General features: G+C 41.2%; 1 protein-coding gene and 1 pseudogene across 5 annotated transcripts in view; both read right to left on the reverse strand.

Moving 5' to 3' along the window:
* MMAA (metabolism of cobalamin associated A) overlaps nt 1–9,714 on the reverse strand; it is a 32,381-nt gene extending 22,667 nt beyond the window's left edge. For 2 of the 5 annotated variants that reach the window (XM_027956252.3, XM_060400621.1), the window contains exon 1: nt 9,642–9,714. The gene's annotated coding sequence lies outside the window, so the exon portion shown is untranslated. Of the gene's footprint in view, nt 1–6,418 lie in introns of all 5 variants that reach the window. The other 3 variants (XM_012097411.4, XM_060400620.1, XM_004017218.6) reach the window with 2 other exon arrangements.
* A 13,853-nt stretch (nt 9,715–23,567) lies between these two features.
* LOC101103595 (small ribosomal subunit protein eS8-like) lies at nt 23,568–24,255 on the reverse strand (annotated as a pseudogene).
* Between the last annotated feature and the right edge of the window lie 2,312 nt (nt 24,256–26,567).

The raw sequence follows: 26,567 nt of genomic DNA on the forward strand, positions 1-26,567 counted from the left end.
ATTACTTTTCCAACAAAGGTCTGTCTAGTCAAAGCTTTGGTTTTTCCAGTGGTCATGGATGGACGTGAGAGTTGGAGTATAAAAAAAGCTGAGCGCCGAAGAATTGATGCTTTTGAACTGCGGTGTTGGAGAAGACTCTTGAGAGTCCCTTGGACTGCAAGGAGATCCAATCAGTCCATCCTAAAGGAAATCAGTCCTGAATATTCATTGGAAGGACTGATGTTGAAGCTGAAACACCAATCCTTGGCCACCTGATGTGAAGAACTGATTCATTTTGCTGAGAAAGATTGAAGGCAAGAAGAGAAAGGGATGATAGAGGATGAGATGGTTGGATGGCATCACCAACTCAATGGACATGAGTCTGGGTAAACTCCGGGAGTTGGTGATGGACAGGGAGGCCTGGCATGCTGTGGTCCATGTGGTCGCAAAGAGTCAGACACGACTGAGCGACTGAACTGATTTTCCATGTTAGGATCCTCAAAGTTTGCCATGGAGTCTGACATACTGCAATTATTTAAAGAATGCTAATCTGATCTTATTTCATTTCCCACTTGCCTGTCACTCAAGACTGTATGAACCATTTCGAATACTTTATTTCACTTTATTCTCCCAGACAATTCCATGAGGACAATTGGATAGTTATTCTCATTTAATAAGAGAAACTAAGAGTGAGTTAGCTGACTACAGCCATAGCCGGTGGACTCAAACCCAGGTTTTTGACTCTCTGTGGCATTTTCTTCTCCATAAATTGTTTTAGAATAAAGGAGCTACCTTGGGAAATAGATATTAGTAACTCCGTGCCTCCCAAAGTGCTAAGAAGCATTTTCAGTGTACAGTGATGGGGCATCATTAGGAGGAGCCAAAGAACAAGTTACATTTAAAATATTTAATTAACTTAATTAAAAAAATTTTTTTAATTAATTCTTTAATTAGTTCTTACCATGACAATCTCTTACCCAACAGAGCTATGCTCTTCAAAAAGAGGAAAGTAACATAAAGAGAAAGAGAGAGAGAAACAAGATCATAAAGCATTCATTCAACAAAGTAGTTTAGCACTGGGGATGCAACAGTGATCTAACAGAACAATAGTTCTTGCCCCCATGAGGCTAAGATCCAAGTAAGGGAAACAGACAACAGGCTATGAATACGAAGATCAGTGTGGCTGCAGGTGAATGAGCAAGAGAGAAAGTGTAAGGGAGAAGGCCAAAGAGGGGGTCAGATATAGGGCCTTAAAGATGACTGGAAGGAATTCGACTCTGAGTGAGAGGGGAGGTCAAGGGACAGAGGAGAACCCAATTTGACTTCCCTTCAGATCTGATGCAAGAACAGAAAGGAAAAGAGCAGCTAAGAAACTACTGCAAAAATGCAGATGAGCTAAAAGTGACCTCGACCAGGTAGGCTGGAGTTAGATGCTGGATGAATGCTGGAGGAGCTGGTAATATATGAGATATGGATGGGAGAGAAAGAGAACACTTAAGGATGAGGTACAGGTTTTATCTTGCACCAACATCCATTGATCATAGAAAGAGCAAGGGGATTCCAGAAAAACGTCTACTTCTGCTTCATGAGTAAGCTAACGCCTCTGACTGTGAGGATCACAACAAACTGTGGAAAATTCTTAAAGAGACGGGAATACCAGACCATCTTAACTGCCTCCTGAGAAACCTGTATGCAGGTCAAGAAGCAACAGTTAGAACCGGACGTGTAACAATGGACTGTTTCAAAATTGGGAAAGGAGTACGTCAAGGCTGTATATTGTCACCGTGCTTATTTAAATTCTATGCAGAGTGGTGGCGGTGGTCGTTTAATCTTTAAGTTGTGTCCGACTCTTGCGACTCCAGGGACTGTAGCCTGCCAGGCTCCTCTATCCATGGGATGCTCCAGGCAAGTATAGTGGAATGGGTTGCCATTTCCTTCTCCAGGGCATCTTCCCAACCTAGGAACGGAACCCAAGTCTCCTGTACTTCAGGCAGATTCTTTACCAACTGAGCCCCTTCTATGCAGAGTATATCATGCTAAATGCTGGACTGGACGAATCAAAACTGGAATCAAGATTGTTGGGAAAAGTATCAACCACCTTAGAAATGCAGATAACAACACTCTAACGGCAGAAAGTGAAGAGGAACTAAACAGCCTCTTGAAAAAGGTGAGAGAGGAGAGTGAAAAAGCTGACTTAAAACTCAACATTCAAAAAACTAAGATCATGGCATCTGATCCCATCACTTTATGGCAATTAAGATGGGGAAACAATGCGAACAGTGACAGATTTAATTTTCTTGGGCTCCAAAATCACTGCGGATGGTGACTGCAGCCATGAAATTAAAAGACACTTGCTCCTTGGAAGAAAAGCTAGACAAACCTAGACACAGTATTAAAAAGCAGAGACATCACTTTGCTGACAAAGGTCCGTCTAATCAAGGCTATGGTTTTTCCAGTAGTTGTGTATGGATGTGAGAGTTGGACCATTAAAGGGGCTGAGCATCAAAGAATTAATGATTTTGAACTGTGATGCTAGAAAAGACTCTTGAGAGTCTCTTGGACTGCAAGGAGATCAAACCAGCCAATTTTAAAGGAAATCAACCCTGAATATTCGTTGGAAGAATTGGTGCTGAAGCTGAAGCTCCAATTCTTGGCCACCTGATGCCAAGATTCCACTCACTATGACTCTGATGCCAGGAAAGATTGAAGGCAGGAGGAGAAGGGGGCACCAGAGGATGGCATGGTTGGATGGCATCACTGACTCAGTGGACATGAGTTTGAACAAACGCCAGGAGACAGTGAAGGACACGGAAGGTCAGAGAAGCCTGATGTTCACAGGGTGGCAAGGAGTCGGACACAACTTGTGACTGAACAACAGCAATAAATATCAGTAGAATATAGATTTTGCGGTAACATTTAGAATAGTGATTTCTTACAACAATTTATTTGTAGTTTTTCTCAGAAAATCCATGCCAGCTATCTGACAAGCTTATGGCTTATATTGTAGGATTTATAACAATTTGGGATTGTAAAGTTCCCTGCCCTTTCATGCCAACAGAAATCTGAAAAGGTCTTTAAATGAAAAGAAAGAGCCAGGAAGAGGATAACATTTTAGGTCATTCATTCTTTGCCAAAACTAGAAAGCTATCCACATGTATATTATTCCAGAATTTTATACTTTCAAATCTCTCCCTGAGGGCTGATTTTCTTGGTGCTTCCAAACCCTCTGGACCTTCTGAAAGGCAGAGCAGCAGCTGCTACCTTTTACTCAATGTTGATAATGTGTGAGCTATTGAGCAGGCATTTCCTCAGCTAAGCCTCAGAACAGCAGACGAAAGTCCATTTCACAGGTGAGGCTCGTAAGGTGAGGCTGACCAACGCCTAACAACTAGTGGCAGAATCTGGGGAAACTGCAGATTTCATTGAGCCAGATCTATACAGTATCTAGACTCTTGCATCGGAGAAGGCAGTGGCACCCCACTCCAGTACTCTTGCCTGGAAAATGCCATGGACGGAGGAGCCTGGTGGGCTGCAGTCCATGGGGTCGTGAGGAGTCGGACATGACTGAGCAACTTCACTTTCACTTTTCACTTTCATGCATTGGAGAAGGAAATGGCAATCCACTCCAGTGTTCTTGCCTGGAGAATCCCAGGGACAGGGGAGCCTGGTGGGCTGCCGTCTATGGGGTCGCACAGAGTCAAATATGACTGAAGCGACTTAGCAGCAGCAGCAGCAGCAGATTGTTGTATAAAAAGAGGAGTGGTGTCATGTCGCATTAAGGGAACATCAAATAATCATATTTGGTTATGGCACAGGCTGTTTGTGTTGTTCCTTTCTCTCTCTTTGGCTTAGGCCAAAAGGAAAACTTAATTTCCATTTTCTGTGCAAACCTTATCAGTAGGAGATCCTAATAATGTATTAGGTGAAAGAACAGACCCAATTTCTAAAATTTTTAATGTTTTCTTGTTCTACACAGAATAATTCCACTGACAACTAAATGCAAAATATACTTAAACCCATTAATTTCACAAAACCAACTGGATTTTAAAGAAGTCCGTAAACTTTTTAAACGCCAGCACAGAGGAGTTCCCTCTATATTGGTCCAGTGGTTAAGAATCCGCCTGCCAATACAAGGGACATGGGTTCAACGATCCCTAGTCTGAAAGATTCCACATGCCTTGGAACAATACAGCCCGTGTGCGCTTACTACCAAAGCCTGCAAGCCACAGAGTCTGTGCTCTGCAACAGGAAGCCACCGCAAGACCTGTGCACCACAATGAAGAGCAGCCCCTGTTCACTGCAGCTAGAAAAAGCCCGCATGCGGCGATGAAGAGGAAGTGCAATCGAAAAATAATAATACATAAATAAATCACAACAAAGGCTCTTGCTCACAGTTTTTAAAAAGCGCCAATATGACTCAGCCTTCTATGAGCACCTTTCTGCCTGTATGTACATGTCACAGACAGAACAGACTAAGTCTACTAGAGTGGCAAAATCATGCAGGCCCAGGTGGCTCAGTGATAAAGAACCTGCCTGCCAATTCAGGAGACCTGGGTTCAATCCTGGTCCGGGAAGATCCACTGAAGAGGAAATGGCAACCCACTCCAGTATTCTTGCCTGGGAAATCCCATGGACAGAGAAGCCTGGCAGGCTACAGTCCATGGGGCTGCAGAACAGTCCGACACAACTTAGCAACTAAGCAACAACAGGGAGAAGGACTTCCCACCTGCTCATGTATCTAAGCACCCTTTCCTGCCTTCTTAGGGAAAGAAATCAAAGAAGCTGGCCAATAATCAAACTGTTACAACGAATTTTCACAATTCCTAAGAGTATGGTTTCATCCTACAATTTTACACTGAGCAGGAAAATAAAAAGAAATTTTGTAGCACTTACAACACTCAGTAAGATACCTCAAAGCACCAATATTCCCCCAGAAAGTCTACTTATTAATATATAATGCAAGCACCAAGTAGGCAAAAATACTGAAAGAGGCTGGGTAGGTACATCCCCTCTCCTGCAAGAGGGTTCATATGGACAGCAGAATTTTAAGGTGCGTGGTTTCACACTTGTTTTCCTCTAAGTATCTTTTACATCCATTCCATTCTCTTACCGTCACACCCAGATTTCTCTAGTGTAATGGCTTTCAAACTCTGACAGAAGTTCATAGAAACACACTTACACCACTCAATACAGACATATACCTGAAACAAGCTTCACAAAACATTTTTTATCCCTATTACATGTGCTATATGCTAATACTTTTCAAGTTTTTCTTAAGATAAAGACTATAATCTACCAATGGGCACAACCTATTATAGCCATTGCTATGGCCAGTATTTTTAACAAATTCGTCTTTACGGAAATTTAAAACATTTGTGCATCAAAAGACAATGTCAACAGAGTAAAAAGCAACCAACAGGATGGGAGAAAATACTTGCAAATCATATACCCGACATGAGATTCATATCCAGAATATATAAAGAACTTCTGACATTCAACAACAGAAACCACCCAAATCAAAAAAGTGCCAAGGGCTTGAAGAGGCAGCTCTCCAAGAAGATGCACAAATGATCAATAAGCACATGAAAAGAAATTCACCATCATCAATCATAAAGACAATGCAATTTAAAACTACAATGAGATACCACCCCACACTCATTAGACTGACTGCTAACTGTGGCCATTATTAATTCATCTTCCATACCACCACTTATCCTCATAAAATGTAAAACTGACTATATTACTCCCCTTAAAATACTTTAAAAGTTCCTTGTGTATTATTTGTTCAATTTTGTTTCCCCTGTGATTTAGCCATTCATTCACTGAGCAACTATTTACTGAGAGTCTACGGAGCTCTGTTATATCCTAGGAGCTCTGTTAAGGCCTTAGCATTCATTGGTATACGGATCCAACACGGTTCCTAACATGAAGTTTATAATCCAGCCAGGACAGTCATTACATAAGTCTCATATTCTTTATGAGTGCTCTTATCCACCCTTCCAAGTGAATTCATCCCCCTCCTCCACTCTTATCATATTGCTATAGCTATCCTGATCTGCACGAAGGTCCCAGAAAAACTCAGTCTTTTATACATCGTGGCCACTGTTCTTGATGTCTCTTCTTAGAATGCCTTAATCACCTCGCAAATTCCTCCTCAGCCTTGAAGATCAACTTAAAAGGGTCTCCTCTAAAAACATTTCTGTGGCCTCCTTTCTACACTCCTTCAGTCACCATTTCTAACTCTTGAAATCAGCATTACAATGCTGAGCACATCATTTTGTGACCATTTTTTAGAGTGTCAGTCTTCCTGGACTGAGTTATCACTGGATCCACGACATAGTTTATCAGTCACGGAATAAATGAATGACTGTATGCTATAATTTCGTACGTATAACTCCATTATGTTGATTACTTAGTTGACTGATGTTTGAAAACTTACATTTTTCTAGATTTCACTGTATATTTTTAGGACTTCCTTCTTAAAGTCTGATTTCAATATATGGATGTTTTCCTTCATTAAAAATTTGTTCGGCAGCAGCCAGTCTGACTTGGAGTATTTGTCTTGAAATTGATCCAATGAATATTCTTAATTTCAATAACTACTCTGGCAAGAAACAGCAGAGAGGATTTCCAAAATCAATACATTAGGTCAGCGTCTGCAGCACAACAGTTCATACAGGCAAAGTGGTGTTACACCATGGGTTTCCATTTCTCCATGCTAATTACCTTTAATGTGAAGCTAGGCTGTCAGATGCCATCCATCTGCTTACCATCTCCCACCACCCCCATGCAGGAGACCTAGGTTCGATCCCTGGGTTGAGAAGATCCCCTGGAGAAAGAAGTGGCAACCCACTCCAGCATTCTTGCCTCGAGAATTCCCTGGACAGAGGAGCCTGGAGGGCTCAGTCCGTGGGGTCGCAAGTTGGACCCGGCTTAGTGAATACACCACCACCACCACTGCCACTGGAGGCTTTACTTTCTCCTTTTCAAATGATTTTCAGAAAATCTGGGTAGAACAGAATGGCTTTTTAAATAAGCGACTTTTACCTAGGTCATTGTTACAGAAGAGTGAGAGAGAACATGCGCTGAGCTCATGTAGGGAATATTCTAAAGTTCTCTGTCCGCCTTACCTTTGATCACTCCTCCAGTTAGGACTGATTTCCCAACTTCTACTTCAAGGTTTCAGTCTTCTAGGCGAGTCTCGATTTTTCTAAATTCTATCACCAGCCAACGTTTTGATTCATTTCCACTGCTACTACCCTAGTTCAAATCTGAGCTAGTCTTAAGGGGCTCTGATAATCTCAGAGCTATAGGACCTGGGCAATCTCTACTACTCTCCATGTGAAAATATTAAGACTTACACATCAGACTATGAAATGAAATTGTGTGCATGAGAGGACCTGGCACCAACAGGTGTTAACTAACTGTAAGGAACCTTTTCTTCTCTCTTTCCTCCCTTCCCCAATCCTCCATCTTGGACAACACAGCAAGACTTACACTGAACCATGAACGTGATCTCCTTACTAATCCACCTCAAATTCCTCCAATAGTTTCCCCCATGCTAGGACAGTAGTTCTCAGTGTGGTCCCCAGACCAACAGCAACTCCAGCAACTGAGAATGGATAAGAGGTAAATTCTCAAGCCCCACCCCAGAACTTCTGAAGCAAGAACTCTGGAGGTGGGGGCCATGCCTGCCACTATCTCACAAACCTGCCAGGTGATTATGACATAAGCTCAAACTTGAGAACCAGTGCCTGAGGATAAACTCTAGTCTAGTATTTTCAAGGGTCTCCCAAACCAGTTTTCCTCCATTTACCGTACTTGCCTTCTCAGACTTCTCCTAAGGAGAGTTTACTTACGATCTTCCAAACCTACTATTCACTTTCCAACTGGGATTTTACTCACTGGTTGCATTCTCTTTTCTTTCTTTCTTTAAATATTTATTTACTTAGCTGCTTCACATTTATTCTGCAGCATGCAGAATCTTTAGTTGTGAGACCTTAGTTCCCCTACCAAAGGACTGAACCCAGGGAACCCTACATTGGCAATGCAGAGTCCTAGCCACTAGACCAACAGGGAAGTCGTCACTGGTTATATTTTTCTCCTCCATGACACCGCTCCTTTCCAACCCAGCTTAAATCCCACTGTTTTCTTAAATTCCTTCCTGACACAGTTTCCAGGAACTTTTTCCTCTCTTAATTCCAATTATTTCTGAGTACTCAGGTGATAATCTGCAGGTGTCACAAACTGGCTGTTCCTGGCCCATAGAGGCTATGTGAGTGCATAAACGATTGGTTGCCAATAACAATAAAAATCAAGAAATATTACAAAGATAGAGATTTTTGGCCTGTGATGGGGAAAGTCAGATCTGTGCATGAGGGACCCACATTCCCACATGGCAACAATCAGTGGAGGGGCACATGTTTCCAGCAGTCACCAGCTCTTTCCATGCCAAATATAGGTTTTTAGACGTCTTCAAATATCTCAAACCATAACTTACATTTCTTACGCAACTTTTTATGGGGTTTTTTTTTTTTTTTTTGGCTCTAATAGAATACAACCCTTAAAGGAACTGAACTGTCCTGGTTTTCATTACTTCGAACACAAAACGATATGGGTTTTCACTATACAAAAGAATATTCTGGACATTGCTGCTGCTGCTGAAGCCGCTTCAGTCGTCTCTGATTCTGTGCGACCCCACAGACGGCAGCCCACCAGGCTCCCCAGTCCCTGGGATTCTCCAGGCAAGAATACTGGAGTGGGTTGCCATTTCCTTCTCCAATGCATGAAAAGTGAAAACTGAAAGTGAAGTCGCTGTCTTGTCCGACTCTTTGCGACCCCATGGACTGCAGCCCATCAGGCTCCTCCGTCCATGGGATTTTCCAGGCAAGAGTACTAGACCCCCAAACAAGTAGAAATGTACACAGGCTTTTGGGAAACTCCTGGTTTTCTACCAATTTGGAAAAGCTATAGTAGTGTTTGTTTTCCAAAGTATATTAGGGCACAACTATCAAGGTAATTAAAATTTTTCATGCCATTTTGGCTTAGACTGTCTTTCATAGTAACAATTTGTACTTCTTTCATAATGATAAACACGAATTACTTAACACAGTATGTCTGCTGGAAGAGACCTAGCCCACGCCCAGCACAGCATTTCACCGAACCTTGATGCTGTCTCTGTGACTTCCAGTCTAAGTCCTATTTTTATTTACTGATTTTTATTCCGTTAAAGACGAGGTTTAACCTCCCTCTTGGGTAGTTGCTACACTGAACTACAGTGCCTTTTTACAGGCCACCGTCTGGTTAACCATTTGCCAGCGGCAAACTACGAGCCACTTTATGAAAACTGTATTACTGCGGCACAACGGTAAAATCACAAGCTTGTCCAAAATAATGAAAAATGTAACACGCTGTTCACAGAGAATCTCCTTTTTCAGCAGAAAACCAACCAACCTTCCCTGTGAATCCATTTTGAAGACGCTTGCTCGTTCACACGTTTCCCGCACCCCCATCATCATCGGACTCAATCACAGTCTCCTCTCCCTCTCCCTTCCCCGAATTCTCCAGGGGGCGCCCCAGACGCAGAGCTGAGCCCCCGGCGGCCTGAGGCACGAGCCTGGCCCCAATCCGGACGCGGCGCGCAACCCCCGCCCCGTACTCACCCGCCCGCGGCCGTAAAAGTGCAGCGCCCTCCTGCCCCGCCCCTTCCGGCGGGCCGCTTCGCCCCGCCCCGCGCTCTCCCGCGCGCAGGCGCGGCGCTCACTGCCGGGTGCCGGGCCCCCGGGAGCGACCCGGGGCTGGGCGGCGGCGTGGGGCGTGGCCTGGGTCCCGGCGGGCGTGGCCGCAGGATCCCGGTGCGTGACGACGGTGCAGGGACCCTGAAGGCCTGGCGGCGTTCTCGAGCGTGGGGAGGTCCGCGGGGCGACCCCGGGGCGCCAGACATCTGTCTGAGAAGTGCAGCAGAGAAGGGCGGTTGACAGTCTTTAGGGATAGCTTTGCCCTCCTGTAGGTTCACATCGGCTCCAAAGGCGGAGAGTTAAATCCTTTCTGTCCCGGCCTCGGCGCTTCGCGAAGCCGGGGAGATGGAGCTCGAGTCCGGTCCGGATCCGCGCAATCAGCGGCGGTCCCAGCCGCAACCTTTTCCTAACGCTTCCTGGAAGCTTAAAAGTGTATGGGTGTACATATGTTCCCCCATATATATATATGTAGTCATGTATTGATATATTTATATAACTATGGCTGATTCATATTGATGTATGGCAGAGGCCAAGACAATATTGTAAAGCAGTTATCCTCTAATTAAAAAAATAACTGTATGGGTGGAAGGTGAGACATGGGTTGTTTGATAATATGGTGAAATTAAGAAAATTAAAACTCGGCAAACAATTTCCAACCTGTGGGAGTGAATGCTCAGTGTTCAGTTGAAATACAACTCGAGTTTTTAAAGCATGGCGTGGTTTGTAACAGCTGAAGGGCTCGCAGTTTTTTCTCTTAAAAGTTACCCATTTGTACTGATTACTATTTCCTAATTTGTACTAAAACCAAGGACCCACGCTCACCGCCGCCGGAAAGTCACCCGAAGAGGGAAGGCTCTCGCCTAAAATGGGGGTGAAAACGAGCATGCTTACCATTTGCGACCTCACTGGGCGTCAGAATAGTAACTAAGTATTTTGGAAACCTGTTAGATCCGTTGTTGTTGTTATTGTTTGGTAGCTAAGTTGTGGTGGACTCTGGAACCCGTTGGACTGTAGCCTGTCAGGCTCCTCTGTCCATGGGATGTCCCGGGCAAGAATGCTGGAGTGGGCTGCCATTCCCCTCCCCAGGGGATGTTCGCTGCCCACAGATTGAACTCCTCCTGTTTTCTGCCTTCTGGTCTGGTTTGTCCCTTTGGTTTCTCCTGGTTTCTGCCGTTGCCAGGTGGGTCTTTACCACTGAGCTACCAGGAAGAGTGAGCTTCCCTTGTGGCTCAGTTGGTAAAGAATCTGCCCGCAGTGCAGAAGACCTGGGTTTGATCCCTAGGTTGGAAAGATGCCCTGGAGAAAGGAAAGGCTACCCACTCCAGTATTCTGGCCTGGAGAATTTCATGGGCTGTATTCCATGGGGGTCCCAAAGAGTCGGATACGACTGAGTGACTTTCACTTTTCACTATCACGAGGAAGAACAGTAAAACCTGAGCTTGAGTTGTAGGACTTTTAAGAAATACTGGCATCTCCTATATGTTTGCTGTAATGTAGTAAAGACAATCATTAGGCAATAGCAGGGATCAAATTACAGTGAATAAAAATAGTCGTAAATAGGTTCCTAATTATAATAATACAATTAGTGTCTGGAGCCGAAATCCCAGGCCCCCGCATACGATTTGCATAATTGCATGCCTGTGGGAGGGATTAGACCTTCCTCTGCTATTTCTTGATTCTTACTGAATATGGAACAATAAAAAATGAGTTGTCTTCCTTATCATCTTTATTATTCTTATTTAGACTAAAAGACAGCCACTTTTATCCCAGAGTAATTGTAGATCCAAGAAAAGTCAATTACAGAAACTAGAACTGAAGGCTAAGGGAGAGGGGCTGATGGAAAGAACATGTAAGCAGTCAAATCTGGTTTTAGATCTTAGCTCCTGAATAACATAATGATAGAATTTGGGATGGAGAAGGCAATGGCACCCCACTCCAGTACTCTTGCCTGGAAAATCCCATGGACAGAGGAGCCTGGTAGGCTGCAGTCCATGGGGTCGCTAAGATTCAGACACGACTGAGCGACTTCACTCTGACTTTTCACTTTCATGCGTTGGAGAAGGAAATGGTAACCCACTCCAGTATTTTTGCCTAGAGAATTCCAGGGATGGGGGAGCCGGGTGGGCTGCCGTCTCTGTGGTCACACAGAGTTGGACACGACTGAAGCGACTTAGCAGCAGCAGCAGAATTTGGGAGAAGCTTCTTTCTTTAAGCCAGGAGCTGAGCATTAGAACAGTGTTTTGTGGTGGGTTTTGGAAAACTTTATGAAATCTCAGTTTGCATATCCTAAGGAAATGAAGTTTGTAATTAAAAAATGATTTTTAATCCTTACCTGCTTTTTCACTTCAAACTCTAAAACATTTTAGTGCATTTCACTTTTTTTTTTCCTTGTCTAAGTGTTCCCTGAAGCATATTCCATGGAACATTAGCACTTTGCAAAAAGTTAATAATTGCTTCATGGAAAAAAAAAAAAACTGTGGCATCAGTACTGAGTAAAACACAAATTATTGGAAGTACAGTGGTGTAGCATTCTTGTCAGAACATTAGAATCTGTTTTAATGTTCTAACAGAAACACAGCTTGAATCTGTGAAGAAACAGTTTAATTCAGAATGTGATTTGTTTGGACTTTTCCGTAATGTCAGTATCCTGAAAGACAAGCAAGGCAGAGTACTTGTCTGCATTAGTGGGCAACTGTGATTTGGATAGGAGTATGGATTTTTTGAGTCACTAGCCCACCAAGCTCCTCTGTCCATGGAATTCTCCAGGCACAAATACTGGAGTGGGTAGCCATTACTTCCCCCAGGGACCTTCCGGACCCAGGGGTCAAACTCCTGTCTCCCGAATTGCAGGCAGATTGTTTACCATCTGAGCCACCAGGGACACCCTGAGAGAAAATATGGCATTATGTTAATTACTGTGGTTCTTTCTTTCAAATTTTCTATAGGTTTGAAAATTTTTTAATGCTTAAAAAGTTGGGGGGAAAAATGTAGCCAGCACTTACCCTTTAAAAATGCATTGGTTATGTTTATAAGAAAATGCAAAATTCATTTATATACTGTGCTGTGCTTAGTTGCTCAGTCATTGCCGAGTCTTTGCCACCCCATGGACTGTAGCCTGCAGGCTCCTCTGTCCATGGGGATTTCCAGGCAAGAATACTGGAGTGGGTTGCCATGCCCTCCCACCTCCAGGGAATCTTGCCAACCCAGGGATTGAACCCACATCTCCTGCATTGCAGGCGGAGCTTCTGAGCCACCAGGGAAGCCCAAGAATACTGGAGTGGGTAGTCCATCCCTTCTCCAGGGGATCTTCTCAACCCAGGAATTGAACCAGGTCTCCTGTATTGCAGGTAGATTCTTTACCAGCTGAACTACCAGGGAAGCCCTCATTTGTATAGTAGTTTTCTTATAATCTGACCTTGAGAAAGGTGTACCATATTTAAGAACTATATATAGGAAGTCATTTGAGAAATGATCTCATTCTTCAAGGCATGATATTGCATCTGTACACTGAGGTCCATTAATTGCCAACCAAAGCAATGTTAATGTGTTATTATCTGCCCCGCTTTATGCTGTGTATTCTGCATGAGAATTTTAGCATAAATGAATTCTTGTAATCTGTCAATAGTTTTAAAAATATTCCTTTATGCCTACAAATATTTATTGAGTGACTACTGTGTGCCAGGCACTATATTAGGTTCTGAAAATACAACTGTCATCAATATAGATAAAGCCCCTGCTCACATAGAGTTTATATTTAGGGAGCAAGAAAAAAAACAGAATCAACATTCCAGTACAAATAAAATGATTAATTGTTATGTATTATAGAATAATTAGGAACTAGAGAGTGCCAGGTTAAGTGTGGGCGTATATAGGGTGAAAAAGAAGACCTCGCTGAGAAGGTGATGTTTGAGAAGAGACCTGAGAAAGGGAGGAGTGAGTCGTGGATATCTAAGGAAAGCACATACTGAAAATAGGAAATGGCTTGCTTGGCATAGTTAAAGAATAGTAAGGAGACTAGAGTGAATGGATAATAGAAGCAAGAGGGAGAGTAGTAGGAGATGACATCAGAGAGGGAACCAAGGCCAGATTTTGTAATATAATTTCAGATGAGCTTTAGCTTCCTTTCTTAAGAGAGTTAGGTGGATGTAGTGCTGTAATGCAAGAGCATAGCATGTTAGCTGTTATTACTGGATTCATTTTCTATTGCTGTTGTAAGATAATTGCCATAAACTTGGTGCTTTAAAAGAACACAAATATATTATCTTAACATTCTGCAGGTCTAAAGTCCAATACAGGTCTCTCTGCGGGTGAGATCAAGGCATCAGCTGACTGCTTCCTTTCTGGAGGCTCTAGGGAGAAGCTGCTGTTTTGATCTTCCCTGATTCTAGAGGCAATGGCAACCCACTCCAGTACTCTTGCCTGGAAAATGCCATGGACGGAGGAGCCTGGTAGGCTGCAGCCCATGGGGTCGCTAGGAGTCAGACACAACTGAGCGACTTCACTTTCACTTTTCACTTTCCAGCATTGGAGAAGGAAATGGCAACCCACTCCAGTGTTCTTGCCTGGAGAATCCCAGGGATGGGGGAGCCTGGTGGGCTGCCGTCTATGGGGTCGCACAGAGTAGGACACGACTGAAGCAACTTAGCAGCAGCAGCAGCAGCAGCAGCAGCAGCAGCAGCAGCAGCAACATCCCCTGGCTAGTAACATTGGTCAAAGATTGCACTGTTCAAAGAACTTTAAAGATCTGGGTGATCAAATTAGGCCCACCCAGATCATCTCTCCATCTCAGGGTCCTTAACCTTGATCATATCTGCAAAGTCACTTTTTCTCATAAGGTAATTTATTCACAGATTCTGGTGATTGGACTATGGACATCTCTGGGAGGGGCTGTTCTGCTTGTCCCAGTCCACCCTCTGGCTCCTAAAGATTCATGTCCATTCACATGCAAGATCAATTCATCCCCTCTTTAAGTCCCCCAGATTTTCAAGCCATTACAGCATCTCATCTAAATCTCAAAAATCCCAAATATCATCTACATCTAAGGTGTAACTGAGTATAATCCATGCTGGGGCCAAAGTCCCTTTCCATTGTAGACCCGTGAAACTAGAGAACAAGTTCTCTGCTCTCAGAATAACATAGAGGAGGTCCAGGAGAGCAATGATAACCATTACCTTTCAAAAAGGAAGAAAATGGAAGGAAGGAGTCACAAGCCCAGACAATTACAAAATCCAATCTGGCAGTCTCCATTACACTTCAAGGCCCAGGAATCATCCTCTGTGGCTCTTGGTTCTGCTCCCTGGGCTCAAGGCTTCACCCTCCAGGCACTGAGAATTAGGGCGTGGATGGCTTTGAGGGGCTATTATTCTGCTGCCTATCACAATCAATGTTATCATTAGACTTAGTTTTATTTTTTATAATCTTCATTTAGCAGTGGTTCTTCAGATCTTAAGCTTCTCCATAAGCCCCAGTCAAGTGATTAATTACCTTTACACAAATCCACAATCAGTACCTGAGGAGCTCACCGTTTTCAGGAACTAGTATATAATCATTTCATGGTAAATGTAAATATGCCATCTAATTTCTCTTAAATGGAAAATAATACTTTCATTTTTATACATACCGTATTTTCCTTACATGTAGTTAATTTATCCTAGAGTTATTGACTTCTTCCAAGCCTAAAGGTACATATATTATGTTTCATTTTATGGGATAAGCAAACTTTTACAGCGTTTAAGTTCATCATTCTCACCTTTTAAGGATGCTGGAGACCCATATCTGCCTCCCAGCAGGTGGCAGCAAATCAATACTTGATAAGCTGCTGTAAAATCATTGTTTTCTCATCCTGGTAAACATGCTTGGATGTTGCAGACTGGCTTTTCTTAGCTAGAAGAGCAAAAACAGTATTGCCAAATTATAGGAATTTATATCAACTAGTTGTGAGAGTGTATCTTTGTGATTAAATTGTATTTTATTGCTATAATACTGTTCCTTGCTTATTTCTCATAGAACCCAAAATCCATTTGTAAGCAGTTTTGTTGCAAGAATAATGCCCATATGTTATCTGCATAGATAAACAGTACTCCCCATAGCCATTAATTGCCTAATATCCATCAATACCACATAGCATTTTGAAATTTATGAGACAGATAAAGTATTCTTAGAGGGAAAAATTATATTCCCTGGAGAAGGGAAATGGCAACCCGCTTCAGTATTCTTGCTTGGAAAATTCCCATGGACAGAGGAGACTGGTGGGCTACAGTCCACGGGGTCACAAAGAGTCAGACAACTTAGCGACTAAACCAGCAATCACCACCATTACAAAAGAGTTAATGTTCTAAGTCAAGGTCAGCAAAATGATCCATGGGCCAAATCTCGGGCAGAACCTGGTTTGTTTAGTACACCATGCAAAGCTCCTAACAAAATTAAAAAATAAAAAGACAAATTACCAGTACACAGGGTGAAAGATCACTAAAGATCCTATAGACATTAAAACACTGATTCTCAATCAGAGCTGTTGGTCCCCAAGGAACATTTGGCAGAATAAACTGTGGAAAATTCTGAAAGAGATGGGAATACCAGACCACCTAACCTGCCTCTTGAGAAACCTATATGCAGGTCAGCAAGCAACAGTTAGAACTGGACATGGAACAACAGACTGGTTCCAAATAGGAAAAGGAGTATGCCAAGGCTGTATATTGTCACCCTGCTTATTTAACTTATATACAGAGTACATCATGAGAAACACTGGGCTGGAAGAAGCACAAGCTGGAATCAAGATTGCCGGGAGAAACATCAATCACCTCAGATATGCAGATGACACCACCCTTATGGCAGAAAGTGAAAAGGAACTAAAAAGCCTCTTGATGAAAGTGAAAGAGGGGAGTGAAAAAGTTGGCTTAAAGCTCAACATTCAGAAAACGAAGATCATGGCATCTGGTCCCATCACTTCATGGGAAATAGATGGGGAAACTGTGGGAACAGTGTCAGACTTTTTGGGGGGGGCTCCAAAATCACTGTAGATGGTGATTGCAGCCATAAAATTAAAAGATGCTTACTCCTTGGAAGGAAAGTTATGACCAACCTAGACAGCATATTGAAAAGCAAAGACATTACTTTGCCAACAAAGGTCCATCTAGTCAAGGCTCTGGTTTTTCCAGTGGTCATGTATGGATGTGAGAGTTGGACTGTGAAGAAAGGTGAGCACTGAAGAATTGATGCTTTTGAACTGTGGTGTTGGAGAAGACTCTTGAGAGTCCCTTGGACTGCAAGGAGATCCAACCAGTCCATTCTGAAGGAGATCAGCCCTGGGTGTTCTTTGGAAGGACTGATGCTAAAACTGAAACTCCAGTACTTTGGCCACCTGATGTGAAGAGTTTACTCATTGGAAAAGACTCTGATGCTGGGAGGGATTGAGGGCAGGAGGAGAAGGGGACGACCGAGGAAGAGATGTCTGGATGGCATCACCGACTCGATGGACGTGAGTCTGAGTGAACTCTGGGAGTTGGTGATGGACAGGGAGGCCTGGCGTGCTGCAATTCATGGGGTCACAAAGAGTCGGACACGACTGAGCAACTGAACTGAATTGAACTGAACTGAGAGACATATTTGGTTTTCAAACTATCAGCTTCCCTCGGGGAAAAGTCAGGATACTGCTAAACATTCTGCAGCGTATAGAACAGTCTCCCACTAGAGTTTTCTTGCCCCAAATGTCAATAGTTGTTGTTCAGTGGCTCAGTCATGTCTGACCCCATGGATTACAGCATGCCACCTTCCCCGTCTGTCACTATCTTTACAAGTTTGCTCCAACTCATGTCCATTGAGCTGGTGATGGCATCCAACCGTCTCATTCTCTGTCGCTCCCTTCTCCTGCCCTCAATCTTTCCCAGCATCAGGGTCTTTTCCAATGAGTCGGCTGTTCGCATCAGATGGCCAAAGTATTGGAGCTTTAGCATCAGTCCTTCTAATGAGTATTCCAGGTTGATTTCCTTTAGAATTGATCTCCTTGCAATCCAAGGGATTCTCAAGAGTCTTTCCCAACACCACAGTTCAAAGGCATCAGTTCTTCAGCACTCAGCCTTCTTTATGGCCCGACTCTCCTGTCTGTATGTGACTACTGGAAAAACCATAGCTTTCTATATGGATCTTTGTTGGCAAAGTGATCTCTCTGCTTTTTAATATGCTGTCTTGTTTTGTCATAGCTTTTTTTCCAAGGAGCAAGCGTCTTTTAATTTCATGGCTGCAGTCACCATCTGCAGTTCTGCTGAAACCCAAGCAAATAAAGTCTGTCACTGTTTCCATCAGTAGTACTGAGGTCAAAAAATTCTAATTCAAATCTTAAAAGGAGAATATTATAAACAAATTTAGGTCAATAAGATTTGATAATTTAGAATAAATGAACAAATTCCTTGGAAAACAAAATCTACCAAAACCAAGAAGAAACAGAAAATCAGAGTAGTTGTACATTTACTACAGTCTGAATTCGTGACCCAAAAGCACTTTACAGAGAAAACTCCAGGCCCAGGTGACTTCACTGGTAAATTCGCTCAACATTTAAAGAGCACGTAATGTCAATCTTGCATAAACTCTCTGAGAAAAGAGAGGAGAAAATACTACCAATAAATGTTATAATAACTGGATCACCCTGATAGAAATATGTAAGTGAACATTAGAAGAAAATAATCACAGACCACCATCACATCTTTAAACATAAGTGCAAAAATCCTATTCAAAATACTAGTAAATTGGACATAGCAATATAGAAAAAGATACAACGGTCAACTGGAGTTTTTCTGAGCATGCAAGGTTGGCCTTACATTTATTCAAACAATGTAATTTAACAACATTAATATAAGAGAAGAAATTCTATGATATCTCAATGAATCAAAAAAAACAATTTGATATATTTCCAATTAGTGACAAAAACAATCAGAAAATTAGAAATTAGAACAGAGCTTATGTTATGAAGACATGTATGGGTACTGTAAGACCGACAGCTGCTATCATGTTTAGCGGTCAATTAGTCAATTCTGTGAGGAAGATGGTGAGACTGTCTGCTCTTACCACTTCCATTTGGCTGTGTTTCAGAGGTCTAGATGGTACAATAGATGAAAAATAACTAAAATAATAGAAGGTATAAAAATTAGAAAAGAGTAATAAAACTGCCTCTTCACAGTGGTCTACATAGAAAGTCTAATTCTTAAACTATTAATTGCCTTTTGATTAATAGATTAAATTAAGTAATTGTCTTTAAATTAACAAATTGCCCATGTAGATTATCTTTGGAATCTACTAGAATTAATCATTGAAATTAGTGAGCTCATAGGGTAAAAGATCAGTATATGAAAAATCAATATTTCTCTATGATAGCAAGCTGCAATTAGAAAATGAAAAATTAAAATGTACCATTTATGACAGTATTATAAATACCTAGGAATAAATTCAATGAAAGGTAAGAACTCTACTCTGAAACTACAAAGCATTGCTGAAATGAAAGGAGAGCTAGGTAAATGAAGATATATACCATATTCGTGCACACAGAACATATACCAAGACAGACCATGCTCCAAGCAAAAATACACCTCAACTCATTTATATGGATTCAACTTATGCAAAATTTGCTCTCTGGCCACAATGAAATTAAAATAGCAGTCAATAATAGAGGGATTTCTGGAAAATCCCCAAATTTCAATAATCAAAGGCAATGATTTTCTAGACTGCTTGCCTCCGAAGTTCAGGATGACACAGAGGACATTTTTCTGCGCTGCACAACCAGTGGAATGACGTAAGAATTGATTACGGACATGTTAATCCCCATTCCAACCAACTCAGCAGCGCCCTGAGACTGGGTATGCTGGAGCAGTGGCAGACGGCTGTTATACCCTGGAATATTGCACTGAAACAGAGTTCCAGCATGTTTAAAATTCATGAAATCGTTCTCATTTCTTGTTTTCTTTCCCTCACAGTCTATAAATGCTGATGAAGAATGTGGGAACAGACTGTGTGGCTGACAAAACAAAAAATCTGGTCCTGGATGGCTTTTGATGAATTTAATAAGAAGAAAGATAATGAAAATAGAGTACATTTGCATAATGGTGTAACAAAAACTTATTGAATGATGCTAACTATCTGAGGAAACCACAGTTGGAAACTGCGTGTAAGACTGGTTCTGGCAAGATCCCCGATTCCACTCAGTCACGATGTATGGTTTTAAGGGGGGTAAGGAGTACTTCACATGCTTTATTTCTTAAGTAACTTTTTCATCCTGTATTTCTAATCAAATAATTAAAATCCATTTTTAATAGAAAAATTTCCAATACCTAGATTTGTCCTAAGTGTATTTTTTCTCAAGGATTTATAAAAGTAAACATTTCTCTTTAATAGACCTTTGGAAAGACTTGAGGCTATAAATTGTTTTTAATATTTGAAAGTTTTTTTCCCACCCTTGAAAACAATGTTAAGTTGCTCCCTTGATAATTATTTCTTTTGACTGTAAATTATAGTTAATTTAGCCAGATGTTTTTCAAACTTCACTTTGTAAGTAGACTTAAGAAGACCTTTTTTCCAGTAGTTTCCTTCCTCTTTTCTAAAAAAAAAAAAAAAAAATTTATTTAAAATATTTTTTCAGTATCTACCTTTTGCAGTTTTTAACTTCATGCTACTTTTAAAAAATATAATTATTCACAGTCAGCTTCTCTTTATTTATTTGGCTGCACCGGGTCTCAGTCACTGAATACAGGATCGTCCATCTTTGTTGCAACATGCGGGATCTTTAGTTGTGGTGTATGGGATCTAGCCTCCTGACCAGGGATCGAACCCAGGCTCCCTGCATTAGAAGAACTGAGTCTTAGCCATTGGACCACCAGGGAAGTCCCTTTCAAGCTATTTCTTATCATTCTAAAAATATACCATTGTGGTATAGTTTTCTAAAAAGTGAGGGGAATTATTCTTTCCTGATACTCTTCCTATTGAGTTGGAATATAAAGGAAAAACCAAATGTGAGGGTTTGTTAACAGCTAATGATAGCTAGTGGGCTTCTCTGGTGGCTCAGATGGTAAAGAATCCACCTGCAATGTGGGAGACCTGGGTTCAATCCCTGGATTGGGAAGATTCCCAGGAGGAGGGCATGGCAACCCACTCCAGTATTCTTGCCTGGAGAATCCTCATGGACAGAGGAGCCTGGCAGGCTACAGTTCATGGGGTTGCAAAGAGTCGGACATGACTGAGCGACTAAGCATGCAACACAATGATAGCTAATATTATTAAACTATTTAATGACCATTGTGAACTGTTATCTTAATGTTAACCGCTCCTCTCACATCCCTGAGAGATAGATGCTACTGGTACCCCCATGCTCTGCAGAAAACGGAGGCTCAAGGAGATTAACCCAGTACCCATAGTCATAGTATTTATTACAAGTGGTTTGAGCCAGGGTTTGAGTTCATGTCCTTGACTCCAGTGTCCAGATGCTTAACGGTTGATGTTTATTAGCTCCTATTTTGCTATTTACTAAAGTAATGGGATTACTGTAGATCCCCCAGTTTATGGTGACCTCTCTAAGTTCATCATAAGGATGTGATAATATGACACCCTGATGCACTATATACAGCAGATTTTCCAATGTGATACACAAACTCACCACATGATGGTGCCAATAAAGTGAGAAGCCATGTGTTCCTAGTATGTGACATATTAGGCTCAGACCTAAATATAAATGTCAACAGAATGCAATTAAAGGTGTTAAAAAATAACATTTTTTTTTAAAAAAAGCAACCATAAAGAATTACAGTCTAGAGTGTCTTTTTAAAACATATGGCATGAAAAAAGCACAACTATAAAAAGGTTAAGAGTAATTGACTCATAAAAGTTAAAAATAAAAAGATAAAAGATGAGTCTTTGTATTCATAGAGAAGTATGTGGGACAGATGTCAGAGACTTCCCACAGGAAGGAAAACACCAAAGGAAATGAATTAAATGAGAGCAGGTGACCTACCAAAAAAAATAATAAAGAAAGAGACCAGCTGTATAGTGATGGAGCTCCAGGGTCAAATGGATGAATGTTCCAGTAAGATTCCACAGTAAATGCAAATGGGTTAGCAAAAGCCAGTGACTGAAAGACTTTAAGAGAACCTTTAAATAGACATCACTATTTTCTTTTCTAATAAGAATAAGCATTACAATTTTTTCCCTGCAATGTCAAAGATACAACCTACTGTGGAAGGAAGAAGCATTGCTTCTCAGAAATTTATTGAAGCAAATCCTTGCATATTCTATTCGTTACAGTGATTCCAGTGACACGTCTCAAACTGTGGTTCTGGCACCATCAGCATGACCTGAAGTTGTTAGAAATGTAAATTCTTTGCCTGCTCTGGACTTACTGACTCAGAAACTCTGGACAAGGGGCTCTGCAGATGCTTCTGATGCACCTGAAATTTCAGGGTCCACTGTATTACTGGAGGAAAAAAAAAGAAGAAATTCATCAAAATGTTATTTATAATACAAAGATATTAAAAATGATACTCTATCATTAAACAAATATTTAGTAAATAGTGGAATGTTATTGAAGCATTTAAACATAAGTTTGATGGAGAATTTTTAAATAATGGAAAATGCCTATGATATAAAAAATAATAAAGAAATACTAGAAAAGTCAGGACACAAAATTGATCTCAATTGTGTAAAAACAATTCTTGAAAAAAAAAATAGAAGGAAACAAGGAAAACCAGTTAATAGTTGTTGCCTTGGAGTGATGGAGTTGTATATCATTTTCTCTAGTTTTTAATATTGCAGATACTATTTTCAAATTTTCTATGAGAAGTCATTTCATTCCTATTAAATTCTTATTTTATTCCTATACTTTATCAATTTAATGATTAAGGAAGAAGTAAAGAGAGAGGGAGGGACTTTCCAAAGTCAAAATACTAGTTAGAGATACCATTCTTGCTCATTTTCTCCCCTAAACATATGGTTACTAGGAAAAAATGGACACAGTGACTGTCCAAGGCATGAAGAAAAAAACACAGTCATCATGTTATTTATCGGAGAGACAAGATCTATAAAGACCATGGTTGATATGTATTCGACTGTGGTACAGTTGCTATACATTTAGTTTGAAAGAGGTACAGGGAATAAAAACTTAACAGACAATAATCATGTGCTTTACTCTTTCCAGTATCACTAGTTACTGAAAATATTAAGTTTTCTAAAGTAATGTATAGGAAAGTGAAAGTCGCTCAGTTGTGTCCAACAGAAGTCTCCAGGCCAGAATACTGGAGTGTGTAGCCTTTCCCTTCTCCAGGGGATCTTCTTCCCAACCTAGGGATCAAACCCAGGTCTCTCACATTGCAGGCAGATTCTTTATCAGCTGAGCCACCAGTGAAGCCCAAGAATACTGGGGTGGGTAGCCTATCCCTTCTCCAGCGGATCTCCCCAACCCAGGAATCCAACCAGGGTCTCATGCATTGCAGGCGGATTCTTCACCAGCTGAGCTACCAGGGACACCCCTAATGTAAAGGATAATGTCTTCAAATTTAGAAGGGTATAGTCTTGAACATATTATCCCTAAGAAGATAAGGATACCTGTCGTTTGAATTAATGACTTGACAAATCAAGTACGAAAAAAATTGCCTTAGATGAATATAATTTTAAAAATTAGTATCTGTGTATCTATCTAATCTATGTTATGTATATCCTGAATGTTAGACCCAATGTATCATTCCTTCTTTTTGACAAGGATCTATAAAATATATGTTAAATATATATATAATAAATATATATGTTATATATATAAATATATATGATAATATATTAAGCTACAAAAAACTCAGTAAACTTTTTTTTTTTTTTTTTTTGGCATAGAACAGTAGACACCTTTATTAGATGAGCTAAGACAGGAGGGAAGAGGGTTTATTTGCCTTTCCGGGCCTTGATCTTCCTCAGATAGAACTCGAGCTCTTTTCCCTCTAGCACATAGCCGTCTGCTCGGCCACACTGGCCTGGTCTTGAAGCGATGCACGCAAGAAGCTTGCCCTGCTGGAACTGCTCCTCTAGAAGACTGCTGATTTTCCCGTTCTCTTTCCTCTCATCGTATTTCTTCTGAAGTTTCTTTGATCGTTTCTTGTTTAAAATCTCTTCCTCTTCAGGAGTCAGCTTTGGCCCCCTTCTTGCAGCCCAGGGGCAGTGCATAGTGGGACTCGTACCACTGTCGGTACGGTGTGCTGTCGATAAGCACAATACAGCTCTTCACCAGGGTCTTGGTACGGACCAGTTCGTTGTTGGATGCATTATAGACAACATCGATTATTCTTGTCTTGGGTGTACAACACTCCGAGCCCCAGGAGAAGTTCCCCACGTCCAGCCTCAAGGCCCAGTACTTCTTGTTGCCTCCCCGCACATGGACTGTGTGTATGGTATGCGGCGGGGGCCAATCTTTGTGTTGGCAGCGGGGGGTCCCAGCTCATGCCTCTGCTTCTTGCCCCCGGTCTTACGGCGCTTGTGCCAGTTGTCCTGAGAGATGCCCATCGCTCAGCGCTGGCTGGAAAGACTCAGTAAACTTTTTAAAACTCTGAAACTGAAAAGGTCACATTCTCTAAAAATAGTAAAATACATCCAAATTTAATAATAAGTGGTCAAACAAGGATGAAAAACGCAATCCTTTGGAAATTGAGGAAGGAAATCATTCCAAATAAGCCTAAGATCATAAAGGAAATCAAAGCTACAATTACAGACCCTTTACAAAAGAAGGATATGAAATAATAAAACTAATGGGATGCAAACAAAGATAGACTCAAAAAGAAATTCATTATTTAAAATTTTTCAATATTAAAAAAAAAAAAGCCTAACGGTAAATGAACTAAGTGTTCCACACAATAAGTCAGAGAATTTTAAAAAAAAAAAATGAGAAGGGAAATAAGGATAAAAGCAGAAATTAAAGAATTAGGAAGTAAAAAATATTAGAGCTGTAAGTGAATCAAGTTATATCCCTGGAGGAAAAAATCATACAAAAATGCACTAGGAAATTCTGATTAAGAAATGCACACATATAAGCACACATTAATGCATGTGGAATGAAAATGGGGATAGAAATACAGGTTGAACATAATTTTTTATTATAAAAGACCTCCATTTCCCATAATATGGAAGGCTGTATTCCTTAAACCAACTCTCCCAGCTGGAGGGAAGAGCAATTTAAAATGGTGAATTTCCAGGCCAAAATCTAAATAGTGAAGGGACTCTGGAAATATCAGCAGAGCACTTGAACTGGTTTTGCCTTAAGAACATTTCCTAAACCAGGCAAATGTTGGCTTTAGTAGTCTTGAAGAGTGTAAAAAACAGAAATGGAAGCCCAGGGTCTACCCAAGGTAAAGATCTAAGAGGAGATTCCTCCTTCTTGAAGCCAAGACACCAAAAGAAGGATGAACTGGCCATGAACATACCCAACGTATTCTTTTAAAAAAATTTTGTTTTTAACACCAAAAACATTTTGTACTGGGGTATATAAGCAATTAACAATGCTGTTATAGTTTCAGGGGAACAGTGAAGGGACTCAGCCATACGTACACAAGTAGGTTGCCTTGGTTTGGAGCAGAGCAGGGGTGGGAAACGAAAGCCGTTTCTGTAGAGTTGTAACCATAAGAATGCTTCAGATCAACACTGATGGATCACAAAAACATAATATGTAGTGAAAGAATCTAGATATAAAATACTGTACGTTATATGATTCCATTTCTATGAAGTTAAAAAAAAAACCTATAGTATTTATGGATACCATCAATACTTGAGTGGGAAGACTAAGGGAAAAAAGCAGAAAAGTGATTTTTTAAGTCAGTACAGTCTGTTCTCCATACCCTCCATATGGGTTCCCAATCCTTGGATTCAACCACTATCAGGTCAAAAATACTTGGGAAAAAAACATTCCAGAAAGTTTCAAAAAGTAAAACTTGAACTTGCCATGCAACTATTTATATAGCATTTATATTGTATTAGGTATTATATGTAATCTAGAGATAATTTGAAATATACAGGAGAATGTGTGTAGGTATACAAGTTAGCTTTAATGACGTTAAAGATAGGTTTTTGGAAATCACCACAGAACATGTATCGCTGGTAAACGTCTTGAGACTGAAGGATACCTTGAGCACACAGGTTCTGACCCAGAGGTGGTAGTAACAGGGGTCTGCACACCCCTCTTTTGTGAGGAGTAAGGCAGGGGTCCCAAGGAACCGTTCCTTCACAAGAGGGCTAAAAGCAAGATGAGGACTGTTTGAACATACTTGATGGTATCTGATGAGGAATAAAAAGCTTCCCAAGTAGCTCAGTGGTAAAGAATCCGCCTGCAAATGCAAGAGATGAAAGAGAAGTAGGTTTGATTCCTGAGTGGGGAAGATCCCCTGGAGGAGGAAATAGCAACCCATTCCAGTATTCTTGCCTGAAAAATTCCATGGACAGAGGAGCCTGGTGGGTTACAATCCATGGGGTTACAGAGAGTCAGACACAACTGAGCGCGCGCGCGCACACACACACACACAAAAGGGACCCAAATGCCTTGATTGGTCTCCTATGTCCTGGTGTCAAAACACTTCCACTCACTAGGATGAGATTCTAGAGATGGAATAAAGTCTCACCAAAGAAGGGGTCCAGTTCAGTTCAGTCGCTCAGTCGTGTCTGACTCTTTGCGACCCCATGAATCTCAGCACGCCAGGCTTCCCTGTCCATCACCAACTCCCGGAGTTTGACAAGCTTCTTTCCTAAAAACTTGACTAAGAAAGTCAAAATAAAACCAATTGATAAACATTAAGAACTTTTCTTTATAACAGAAAATTACTTACAAGGCACAATTTAAAAATACCTGGTTCA

Source organism: Ovis aries, chromosome 17 (genome assembly GCF_016772045.2).
Source record: "Ovis aries strain OAR_USU_Benz2616 breed Rambouillet chromosome 17, ARS-UI_Ramb_v3.0, whole genome shotgun sequence".
NCBI lineage: Eukaryota > Metazoa > Chordata > Mammalia > Artiodactyla > Bovidae > Ovis > Ovis aries.